The following is a 12,973-nucleotide window of genomic DNA, read 5'->3' as shown; positions in this document are numbered from 1 at the left end:
GCAGCAGTTACCAAAACAATTTGATATTGGCTAAGAAATAGACTAGTTGATTAGTAGAATAGGTGAGGTCCAAAGGACAAAATCAACAATAACTCTAATAAACTAGGGTTTGACAAACCCAAGGACCCCAGCCTTTGGGATAAGAACTCAATGTTTGACAAAAATTGCTGGGAAAATTGGAAATTAACATGGCAGAAACTAGGCATTGACCCACACTTAACATGTATACCAAGGTCAGGTCAAAATGGGTTCATGACCTAGGCATAAATAATGAGATTATAAATAAATTAGAAGAACATAAGATAATTTACTTCTCAGACCTGTGGAAGAGGAATGAATTTATGTCCAAAGAAGAACTAGAGATCATTATTGATCACAAAATAGAAAATTTTGATTATATCAGATTGAAAAGGTTTTGGACAAACAAAACTAATGCAGATAAGATTAGAAGGGAAACAGTATATTGGGAAAATATTTTACATTCCTTTATCGGAGGATAAAGGCCTCATCTCCAAAATATATAAAGAATTGAGTTTAATTTATAAGAAATCAAGCCAATCTCCAATTCATAATTGGTCAAAGGATATGAACAGACAATTCTCAGATAAAGAAATTGAAACTATTTCTAGTCATATGAAAAGATGCTCCAAGTCATTATTAATCAGAGAAATGAAAATTAAGACAATTCTGAGATACCACTGCACACCTGTTAGATTGGCTAGAATGACAGGGAAAGATAATGTAGAATGCTGGAGGGTATGTGGGAAAACTGGGACACTGATACATTGTTTGTGGATTAGTGAACACATCCAGCCATTCTGGGGAGCAATTTGGAACTATGCTCAGAAACTTATCAAACTGTGCATACCATTTGACCCAGCAGTGTTACTACTGGACTTATATCCCAAAGAAATCTTAAAGAAGAGAAAGGGACCTATATGTGCAAGAATGTTTGTGGCAGTCCTCTTTGTGGTGGCCAGAAACTGGAAACTATGTGGATGCCCATCAATTGGATAATGGCTGAATAAGTTGTGGTATATGAATATTATGGAATTTTATTTTTCTGTAAGAAATGATCAGCAGGATGATTTCAGAAAAGCCTGGAGAGACTTACAAGAATTGATGCTGAGTGAAATGAGCAGGACCAGGAGATCATTATATACTTCAACAACAATACTATATGATGATCAATTCTGATGCATGTGGCCATTTCAACAATGAGGTGAATCAATAGTTCTAGTTCCAATAGAGCCATAATGAACTGAACCAGCTATACCCAGCAAAAGAACTCTGGGAGATGACTATGAACCGCTACTTAGAATTCCCAACTACTCTAATTTTGTCCACCTGCATTTTGGATTTCCTTCACAGGGTAATTGTACATTATTTCAAAGTCCGATTCTTTTTGTACAGCAAAACAACTATCTGGACATGTATACATATATTGTATTTAATTTATGCTGAAACATATTTAACATGTATTGGTCAACCTGCCATCTGGGGGAGGGGAAGAAGGAGGGGAAAATTTAGAACAAAAGGTTTGACAATTGTAAATGTTATAAAATTTCCCATGCATATATCTGGTAAATAAAAACTATTAAAAAATAAAATTAAAAAAAATGATTATATATCATTCCTAAATTGGCAAATTTAAATGAAATTAATAGGCAGTTTTTCAATGAATAAATCAAAAGTATTTATAGTCATATAAACATGCTTTAAATCATTGTTGTTCAGAAAAATGTAAATTAAAACAACCCTGACATATCTTTTTATACCTATCATATAGGCTAAAATATTTGAAGTGATAAATGACAAATGTCGGAGGGTATGCAGTAACATGGGGACACTAAGTTACTGTTGTTGGAACTAAACTGATCAAAACATTTTGGAAAGTAATCTGAAATGATGTTCAAAGAATTATTAAAATTCTTATACACTTTAACCTGTTTATGCCCCCAGTAAATCTATTTCCAAAGATGAATAGGAAAAGAGGAAAATAATCTATATATTCAAAAATATTTACGGCAGTTTTATTTGTGATGTCAAATAACTGGAAATTATGGTAGTACCCTAAATTACAGAATGATTGAATAAATTGTGGTGCATGATATTCATAGAATTATACTGCAGTATAAGAAATTCTAAAAATAAGGATTTTATAATCCTTATAATGAATAAAATAGCAAAGATAAAAATAAACAGAAACAAGAGAGCGTTGTATACAATAATTTTTTTAAAAAGGACAATTTTGACAGAATAAGTTATTTTGACTATTAGAAATACCCAAGTTAACTATGAAGGATCTATGAAAGAAGATCCTATTACATCAAGGGAAAGAACTGATAAGTAGAAGCATATATAGAACTATTTTACACATGTGAGTATGTATGTGTAGACACACACACACCTATTTGTTTCCAATGATAAACATCCTTGGAATGTATGGAAGGGAAGAAAAAACAAAAAAGGAAGTTACATCATAATTTTATTATATATTTAATAGGAATAGCAAGTTGTACCCAATAATTTTCCAGTTTTGTGTATAATTATTTTTATTTTTTTATTCTATGTTATGGAAAAGCTTGTTTCATTTCATAAAATAAAAATACAATTAAAAAACAAAAACAAAAACAAAAACGGCTAATTTCAAAGAGCCTATGATTTAGTTAGGGAGTTAGCATCCCAAGCACTACATACAAATGATATATAAACAAGATAAATGGGAGATAAGTAAAGAGAAAAAAAAATCATTATTAAGCATTATTGGGAAAAATATTGTATTCAGGCATGAGGATTTCATTCTGTAGAAAACATTCTTTCATCCTTTCCTTTTTTTCTTTAGTAGGTTTTTAAGAGTCTTATGTTATTCAAATTTCAAGGAATTTCTCCTGATATCTTCAGGAATTTATAATTTAATTTCATTAATATATAATTTCAGAGTTTGCAACATTGGATTTTTTTTTTCTGAAGTCCATTTGTCAATTCTTTCATTTGGAATTTAATTTTCAATGGTCAGAGAAGTATAGAGCAGTCCTATTTGATTGTTTCCTTCACGGTAATATTGTTTTGTTTTTTTTTTTTTTGTCTTGTGTTAAGGACTATGCCCAGATGAAGGGGCAGGCCAATTCTCAAAGCCTACACAGCTGTGAATCATAAACTTGAAGGAGTTGCAAAGCAGCCTTCACAGGCATTCCTTGTGGATTGGGAATTAAATAAATTGGAGGCAAGAGGGAAGTGGAGAGAGGTCAGATGACACAATTGCGCCTCAGTCCAGCGGCCGGAGAATGCAACTGTCTCTCAGTCTCCTTTCATCATCCTCACACATGGACAGATCCATTCTACAGGTCTGAGTTTAGATCTCCAGAAGCCATTGGCAGGTGGGTTCCTTATCACAACAGTACTGTTATGTTTTTTCAGGAGCCCTGTGATCCTTAGGCTGTCTCTAAATATCCTGTCTTAAAGATCCATATGTTTTGTTTATTTAATGAGAATATTTTTTTTAATGTTCTTGTATTCTGGTTCAAATCTAGAATTTATTTTTCACCTCTGTGTATTTATATTTCCAACGTATTCTCTTTGTTTCTTTGGTGAAGCTTGCCATTGCATATTAAAGTGTTTTTTTTTTTTCCTATTCTGTTCATTATTTTTACTATTTGCGACATAAATTCTCATTTTCTTTAAAACTATTCAGGAAGATAATGTAGTAGTTCCAAATTGCCAGAAGTCTGAGTCCTCTGTCTTATCAAGTGTTGAGTTATTTTCCATCAATTTGCAGTATTTATTCATAGATGTCTGAACTAATTTACTAATTTCAAAAGCCGTATTTCCTTCTGTTATTATTTCATTTTCCTGGAATCTTTAGTACTGTCTGTCTTTTCCTCCTTCTCCTTATTTTCTTTATTGTTCACTTCTGATTCCTCCCCTCTGATTGGGGTTTCCTTGAGAACTGTCTACCAAAGCATTTCAACTTCCTCCCACAACAGTAGTTCATTAGGTTTCTGGCCCAAATGACCTTCCCATAGGCAGAATTGGCCCCAGATGAATGCTCTGCTTTTCTCTCAGGTTTGGTTATATACTTTACAGTGCTTAGACACATAAGTTTCTGTCTTCATTAACTATCCAAAGTGTTCTTTTGGTTAGTTCTCTGGCCTAGCATTACAAGTTCAGAGTATACTGATATCATCTATATAGAATCTGCTTTTCATGGCAAAGGCATAGTCTGTTTTCCTTAACAACAGTAGAGTCTTCTCTTGGCAGAAGTTGGTTTCCATGAAACCTGTATCAGTTCTCCAAGGTTTCAGGGCCTAGCAAATTTTAATTCTTGAAGAGCTGTGGCAAAAGTAACTATTGTAGTAAAAAAAAAAAATTCTACAGCCTAGAAATGAAATTGTGAGGCTCTAGTAAGAAAGGTGAGGTGAGGATGTAGAGGTGGGAAATCAAATGTCTTAATCTTGGAGGTGCTAGTGCAGCCTCACTGCCAGTGAGATTGACAGGGGAGGAGGATTGCTGATTGAATTCACTAAGCACAAGTTTCTTTTTTGTTTTATTTGCTATTGTTATTTTATTTTGTTTGCTATTGTTATTTGATTTTGTTTTACTTTCCTTATATTTGGTGTATACTAGACCATAGAAATATCTTTAGTTTTTGGTGTACTATTTCTATTTTGGAGAGCTTTGTTAGGTCACTTTTCTAAAATTCATATTTAGAGTACTAATAGGCAAGTTAAAGTTTACAAGTAATCTAAAACCTTATGTGATCCTTATTAATCTATCTCTGTCATAATTTCCCCTACAGAAGTAAAATGAAACTTCTCTGGACTGCATATCTTTTTGTATTTTTTTTTTTTTTTGCTTTATTATGTGTTATGGCCAAAAAAATCCATCTCCAAATTGACACTCTACTAGTGATGCTCTCTATTCTTGTCTAGGCTGGTTCTCAGAAAATGTTTATTGCTAGGCAGTTACTGAAAGCTTTTTTGTAATGGTAAATACTTGCTGGAGTTTCACTTTTCAAAAGAATCTTCAGGACTTTAGAGCAAGTTCTATGTCATGATGATAGTATAGGACTTTGAGTAGAAAATGTGACAAATAGAAAAAAGAATGATGGGCTATTCTGTGATTAACTTATTAGCATGTTTTTTGCCTGGTAAAGTTCCTTTTTTAAAAATCATATGTAAAGGAAAATAGAAGGCTTAAAATAAATGCATGAATAATTATACCTTTTATTTAATTCTTTGATATAAAAATAGTTTTCAGCTATGTGGAGTTACATCCATATGCACAAAGGAAAAACTTTGCCAAATTATTCTATTTGGGAAGACATTACAAATTTTAGTGCATCTTGGGAATATTGATACATTTTTAATATAGGCAGATTTTTTAAAATAACTTTTTTAGTTCCAAAATATATGCAAAGAGAGTTTTCAGGATTTATCCTTGCAAAACCTGGTGTTCCAAATGTTTTTCCCTCCCTTTCCCCTATCCCTTTCCCTAGACAGCAAGTAATTCAATATATGTTAAATATGAGCAATTGTTCTGAACATATTTCCACAATAATCATGCTACACAAGAAAAAATAGATTAAAATAGAAATAAAAATGAGAAAGAGAAAATCAAACAAATAACTATAAAAATACAATGTTGTGATTCATACTCGGTCCCCACTATCCTCTCCAAGGGTACAGATGACTCTCTTTATCACAAGTCTATTGGCAATGGCTTGAATCGCCTCATTATTGAAAAGAGCCAGGTCAGTGGAGTTGATCATTGCATAATATTTTTGTTTTATACAATATTTTCTTGTTTCCATTCACTTTACTCAACATCAGTTCATGTAAGTCTCTCCAGGTTTCTCTGAAATCATCCTGCTGATCATTTCTTATAGAACAATAATATTCCATAGCATTGCATTCACATATCATAAATTATTCCACCATTCCCCGACTGATGGTCATCCGTTCAGTTTCCAGTTCTTTGTCACTACAAAAAGGGTTACTAATATTTTACATGAAATTCAAGTTATTTTCACTCATCTTTTGGTATAAAATTATCTCAGGAATTAAAGAATATATATATTTCACGTGCTATACATTAACATATACAAAATATCATTAAATAATAATTAGAGTAATGATCTTGAAGGCACAAAGGTTATATTTCTGGCACTTCTGACACACTAGCTTCAATGCCTCCAACAAAACTCTAAGTCAACAAGATCTAAACAAGTAGCTTGACTGCATCTAAGATGGAATTTTTGAACTTTTATTTCCCTAAATCAATTAACAGAAAGAGACCCCCCCTAAATTAATTAAATATTAAATTTTATTTGTATTGTTATAGCTAGATGGTACAGTGGATCGAATACCTGCCCTGAAGTCTGGAGGACCTGAGTCCAAACCCAGTCTCAGACACTTAATACTTAGTAGCTGTCTGACCCTAGGCAAGTCATTTAATCCATACATGCAAAGTTTCATTGGTATCTGTTATGGGTCATAACTTAAAACAAAGGATTCTTATAAGGCACTAAGTCAGTGGAATTGATAGAGACAATAGTTATCTAATTTAGCATGGTGCTTAACAGTTCTTTAATTTGGTACATGCAATTAGTACTTAATATAGTTCCTCAAAATTTACACCTTTAAGAGCATATATAAGCTAAGAGACACAGCCAGGATTCAGTAGGGGACATTCAGAAGCCAGAGAAGGGAGGTGGGGAGCTCAAGCTCTCAGAACTAAGGCCAGACTGAAAGACTCTCCAGAAAGCTGCCCAGGCACAGGAAGGAGATAATAAAGGATCTGGCCTATAAGAAAGCTAACCAGGCCGCAGGAAAGGAGATAAGACTTAGAAAGAGACAATAAAGGATCTGGACTTTAACCTCTGGCTACTCATGTGGTGATTACTGAACAGAAACAAGGGCTGCCTCCAGAGAACCCAAGAAAACCCCAACAAGAGAAGATTTGAGAGAGAATATTACAGATATCAATAATACCATTATTGATAATAATATAAGAATTTAGGGGTACAATCAAATTTGTATTATCTTTTATTTTATTTATTTTCTTTTGAGGATAAAACTTGTGTTAAGGGGAAAAACACTGAATAAAATACATCTGATGATTTTAATGTTTGGTTAATTACCTTTTTCAAGCTAAAATTAAAGAAGTGCTTGCTGACTCAAATCGTGTCTATTGTTCTCTAGTGTATAACTTTTCTTGCCATAACTTGTCAAAAAGAAAAAAAAAGAGCAGGAAGAAATTTTTGAATAGAATTCTCAAGTGGTCGAGGAGAAAGATAAATTTAAATTTATCCTAATGCATTTAATGTTGTTAACTGCTAATAATAAAGTATATACTGAGGGATATTGTGGCCATCCACTGAATAACTTCTTTGTGAGAATAAATGTTAATGTGATTTAATGTGTTCTTCTATTCAATTCAACACCAATCAGGTTGTGCTTTGTGCCAAGCACTGCAGTAGGTGCTAGGTCTGTTATCACAATGCTGATACAGCCTCAAGTCTCATAGAGATTAAAATTTAGTATCAGACTCAGTTTGGGGAATTGTACAAGAATTCTGCTGGAGAGTGAGGTTGGATTACTTGCTCTGCGGTAGAGCAGGAAGGCACCGAGTTTACTAAATGAAGCATCATAGAGGAATGGGTAGGGATCGCTTGATTGGCCATACATGACACACTTTCCACTATAGTAGCAGGAACTTTGTCTTCATACTTAAGCTCATCTAGGATATCAGACGCCATTCAGGAGTCATTGGTTTCTCAGAGGAATGCAGAGAATAGGAAAGCAGATAAAAAAGAATCACCCCCTCTCTCCTTCATAATTTTCATATATATGTATGTAAATGTATGTATATATGTAAATATGCGCATATATGCATGTGTGCACATATGAGTGTGTATGTATGCATGTGTATACTTGTTTGGGTATGCTTGTGTGCACTGATTCCATTTACTATGGAATATGAGAGAAAAATTAATAGGGTACAATATTAAGGAGGAAAATAATCCTGCAAGTCCTGAGATATGAAGACTTTTATTGTAACAAATACACATAAACAACAAAGGAAAAGGATATAGTGATGATAGAATAGGTGCTTTTGGTGTATTTTCTATAATTCTTTCTATGGGCATTGTTTAAAGTAGCAAGTCAAATTTGATTCATGTTTCATAGTAGTCTCTTCTGATAGGGGAAAGCCTGCTGGGATTGGCCTATGAATATGTTTTTTAATCTTTCAGTTTCTAATTGTTTTCTTGTTTTGTGGATAGAGATTTTTGTTCCATTTCAAAGAAAAAAAATGAAACTATTAAGTACTACTCATGTCACAGCAGACTTGGGATTACTTTTTTTTTTTTTTTTTTTTAGGCTACAATGCAAAAAAAAAAAAAATATATATATATATATATATATATATATATATATATATTAAGTTGTAAATTTCCCCCCTCTGACATTTAAGCATTTTGGGACAATTTTGTAAGCATGTTGACCACAGCAAAACAGAATTTTATTAAAATAAATGTCAAACAATCTCATGCAAGCATGGAAAACAAAAGAAAATAAGATGCTACAATGTCCTACTGTCCATCAAAGTCTTAGAATGGTGTTCCCAATTTGTTCCACCATTCCCAGTGATGGAATAGTTTCAAGCCAGAATCTTCCACGGATTTATGTGCCTTAGTTACTCTTTGATGTCATAGAAGACCCTGTATAGTTTTTCTTTTTTTCTCAGTGATTAGGATTAAAGTCATAAAAGCCATGATGATCAAATTTTCAGATAAGAAAATAGAGAGATGAAAATAACATTATTTCACAGATAGGACTCAAAAAGATATTGAAAAATTAGAAAACTAAACCAAATCTATTAATATAAAACTAAAGAGAAATGAATCCAATTCTTACCCTTGCATGTAAAGACAACTTTTTTAAATGAAAGATTCACAACTCTGAGATACAACTACACACCTGTCAGATTGGCTAAGATGACAGGAACAAATAACGATGAATGTTGGAGGGGCTGTTGGAAAACTGGGACCCTGATGCATTGTTGGTGGAGTTGTGAAAGAATCCAACCATTCTGGAGAGCAATCTGGAATTATGCCCAAAAAGTTATCAAAATGTGCATACCCTTTGACCCAGTAGTGCTACTACTGGGCTTATATCCCAAGGAAATACTAAAGAAGGGAAAGGGACCTGTATGTGCCAAAATGTTTGTGGCAGCCCTTTTTGTAGTGGCTAGAAACTGGAAAATGAATGGATGTCCATCAATTGGACAATGGTTGGGTAAATTATGGTATATGAATGTTATGGACTATTATTGCTCTGTAAGAAATGACCAGCAGGAGGAATACAGAGAGGCTTGGAGAGACTTACATCAACTGATGCTGAGTGAAATGAGCAGAACTGGGAGATCATTATACACTTCAACAATGATACTATATGAGGATGTGTTCTGATGGAAGTGGATATCTTCAACATAGAGAAGAGCTAATCCAATTCCAATTGATCAATAATGGACAGAATCGGCTACACCCAGAAAAGGAACACTGGGAAATGAGTGTAAACTGTGAGAATTTTTTTTTGTTTTTCTTCCCAAATTATTTTTACCTTAAAAATACAATTCTTCCTTTGCAACAACAACAAAATTTGGTTCTACACATATATATTTTAGCAAGAATATACAATAAGATATTTAATATGTATGGGAATGCCTGCCATCTAGGGGAGGGGGTGAAGGAAAGGAGGGGAAAAATTTAGAACAGAAGGGAGTACAAGGGATAATGTTGTAAAAAAAATTACCTATGCATATGTACTGTCAAAAATTTTATAATTATAAAATTAATAAAAATAACATAATAAATGAAAGATTCAGAAGGTTTAGCTAGACAGCTTGTTATTGTGAAGAAAAAGAAAGAAAGTCTTAGAGTCTTACCAGACAATGTACTCAGTATTATTTTTGTAATATGAGAAAGTCAGTGTGATTCTATGCTACATTAAGAGAGTCATAGTGTCTAGAATTATGAAGGTCTTAATCCTGCTATTCTCTGACCTGGTCAGACCAAACTGAAATATCATATACTGATATGAGAATCACATTTTAGGGAGTGCTTTATTAAATTGAAGATCATCTTGAGAGGGCAATCAAAATGGCAAAAGGCCTTGATGTTATGCTATTTGAGGATCCATTGAAAGAAATGGAAATGTTTTGCTTAGGGAAGAGAAGAATTGCAGGTCAAATTATGTGAATATAGTGATTGTCATGGCTTACAGTACTTGGAAAAATGCTAGATACTAGGATAAACCTTCCTAACAACTAGAAATATCCAGTAGTGTAACGGAGTATTGAAAGAACATTTTGTTTATTTTTATTGAAAATTTAAAAAAAATAATAGTCATTTGTTATGTGTATGACTCCTGTTCCAGTCAAACTCTGAAATTCTTTTATTTCATATATATGATCACTAAAATTTGCCATTCTGTTCATATGTTCTGCTCACAACTTAAAGAAAAACTTGTGGTCATTGTTGCGCTTTTCTATATTTATCTTCAATATTCCTAGCTTTTTATTGGCAATTTAAATATCAGCAAGTGGTCTAGTGGAGGGTTTTTTTTTCCCTAAGTTGGTTAGTTATCATAACTCTTCTGTTTTTTTATTTGTTTGTTTATTTGCTGAGGCAATTGGGGTTAAGTGACTTGCCCAGGGTCACACATAGCTAGGAAGTGTTAAATGTCTGAGACCCAGATTTGAACTGAAGTGTTCCTGAATACAGGACTGGTGCTTTATCCACTGAACACCTAGTTGCTCCATAATCCCTCTATTTAACTCCAATGAATTACTCTAATCCTGGGGATATGAGTATGGTGGAAAGGATATACTTTAGCAACTAGTCCTCAAACTCCATAGTTGACCATATTGGTTTTTGGTTTCATTCACTGACTTAGGAGGAATGAAATGTCTTAGTTACAGAATCAAAGATGGGCAGGTTGCACAGTGAATAGAGCATCAGCCCTGAAGTTATGAGGACCTGAATTCAAATTTGCCCTAAAACACTTAATACTAGCTGTGTGACTTAGGGCAAGTCACTTAACCCCAATTTCCTCAGCCAAAAAAAAAAAAAAAATATATATATATACATATATATACATATATATGTATATATACATATATATATATAATAAAAAAGAATCAAGAAAAAGATCTGTAGGAAAACTTTGAGATTACTTCATCCTTTGCATTTTAACATAATCATATTGCTCCGAATGCTATTGGAGAAGAAAATAGACAAAAATTCTCAATTTTGGTTCTATCAGAAGAACATAGGTGTGGTACATATTATAGAACTGAACTAATCAAAATTCTAGAGAGCTGAAAGAGAATTGTAATATGAACAAGATCTGAAGATTTCAAGTGGTTGCTCCTTCTACTTGCTACCTTGTGCTTTGCCAGCATATTACTATCCTCTCTCCCTGCCTGCTGTTGAAAATAACAGCTTATACTCTTTATGCTAATGGTTATCTCTGCTAAAATTTTGTGAAAATTTACATATATTAAGACATATTCTGAAAGCATTGTTATGAACATTTGAGTGAATTCTGCAGATTTACTGTGATCCTTGAATATCATTTATGCTCTTAAAGTCTGAAACTATATTTCATGATCTTCCTGACCACCTCATAGTCTCCTCACAGTTGTGTCATCGATTCTTCTTGTACACTAGATCTTTATTTCTGTTTAATCCTGAATTTGAATATACATTTCTGGAACTTGCATTTCACTGAATATTTCAGAACCTCAAAGAACATTAGCAGTTTCATTTGGTTTTCTTGATGTGTTAAAAGTTCACAGGGAATTACTTTTTTCTAGATGAATTCAACCATCCTTAATGAATATACATTCATTCAGAGAGGGATAGAAGCAAAAGAAATAGATGCCTGAAGGAAGTTCTGTGTAACTAAATCACTGGAGACACATTTGAACATTACAGTTTAACAGTTTATTTGTTAGAAAACAACATTTTTCATTGTTGCACTGGTTAATGTCTGTGTGTCTTCCAATATCTTTAATGTAGCTTCTATCATTGTAGATTAGCTCAGCCCACAGGCAACTTTAACTTGAATATAAATCCCCCAAATTAATGAATAGTTATTTTCAATCCATGGCCTCTGAAATTGTATTTAGAAATCACTGCCCTTTGATTTGGTTTTTCTTCTTTGCTAATAAACATTACTAAACAGAAATGATTTTCCTATTCTTCAAATTTTATAAGCTGGGGGGAAGAATATATTTTGAATTCCAAATTATTTTTGGACTAGACTCTTCAAAATGCATTTTAAGTATGCTTTTTTGCCTCATTGACTTTTAAACACAGCCTCAGTTCTTGAGTAACTCACCCATTTCTGTATGTTGTTATCATATAGAGCAATAAAATAACTAATATATGTCATCTTGCAAGTGCCTGGGAATACGCTCATGCCCATCTGTCTATGTGTGGCTGCAGAGAAATTATTCTCTTGAGGAACAAATTATCTAGAACTGGAAACTGACTTCCTTTGCTTAATTAGAAGTTCCTATTTCACCTAAATATAAATCTGTCAATTCAAAGATGTACTAATTCAGTTTTAATAACGAATTCCATCTTTGTTATACTTCTTATAAAATAAAGTGCAATACTTGACATTACCACACAGCACAATACTATATCAACTCAAATAATAGATCCTTGCAGTTTTAAATGTCTTTCCATTTTACACATTGCACTCATTTTTCTAATTTCATATAACTTTTTAATTTGGTATATATGTAATAATTAACAGAAATGTATGGGTTTTATTTTTTTAGAAAACTTTTTAAAGTTATTAGTAGACATATTTATTCATACTAATATTTATCTTACTTCAGCACTTAACTTTATTAAAGGAAAAAGTAAATCAGAAATGATAATCCATTGATTAAAATA

At 32.8% G+C, this 12,973-nt stretch overlaps 1 long non-coding RNA gene across 1 annotated transcript in view; it reads left to right on the top strand.

Annotated features, from left to right (window-relative positions):
* LOC141545595 (uncharacterized) overlaps window positions 1–12,973 on the top strand; it is a 379,465-nt gene that overhangs the window by 24,537 nt on the left and 341,955 nt on the right. The window contains exon 2 of the long non-coding RNA XR_012483082.1: window positions 3,100–3,380. This is a non-coding gene — a long non-coding RNA (uncharacterized LOC141545595). The remainder of the gene's footprint in view (window positions 1–3,099; window positions 3,381–12,973) is intronic.

This window comes from Sminthopsis crassicaudata, chromosome 6 (assembly GCF_048593235.1).
Source record: "Sminthopsis crassicaudata isolate SCR6 chromosome 6, ASM4859323v1, whole genome shotgun sequence".
Lineage (NCBI taxonomy): Eukaryota > Metazoa > Chordata > Mammalia > Dasyuromorphia > Dasyuridae > Sminthopsis > Sminthopsis crassicaudata.
Note: the sequence above shows the minus strand (reverse complement) of the source record. Positions and strands in the feature narration are given on the sequence as shown.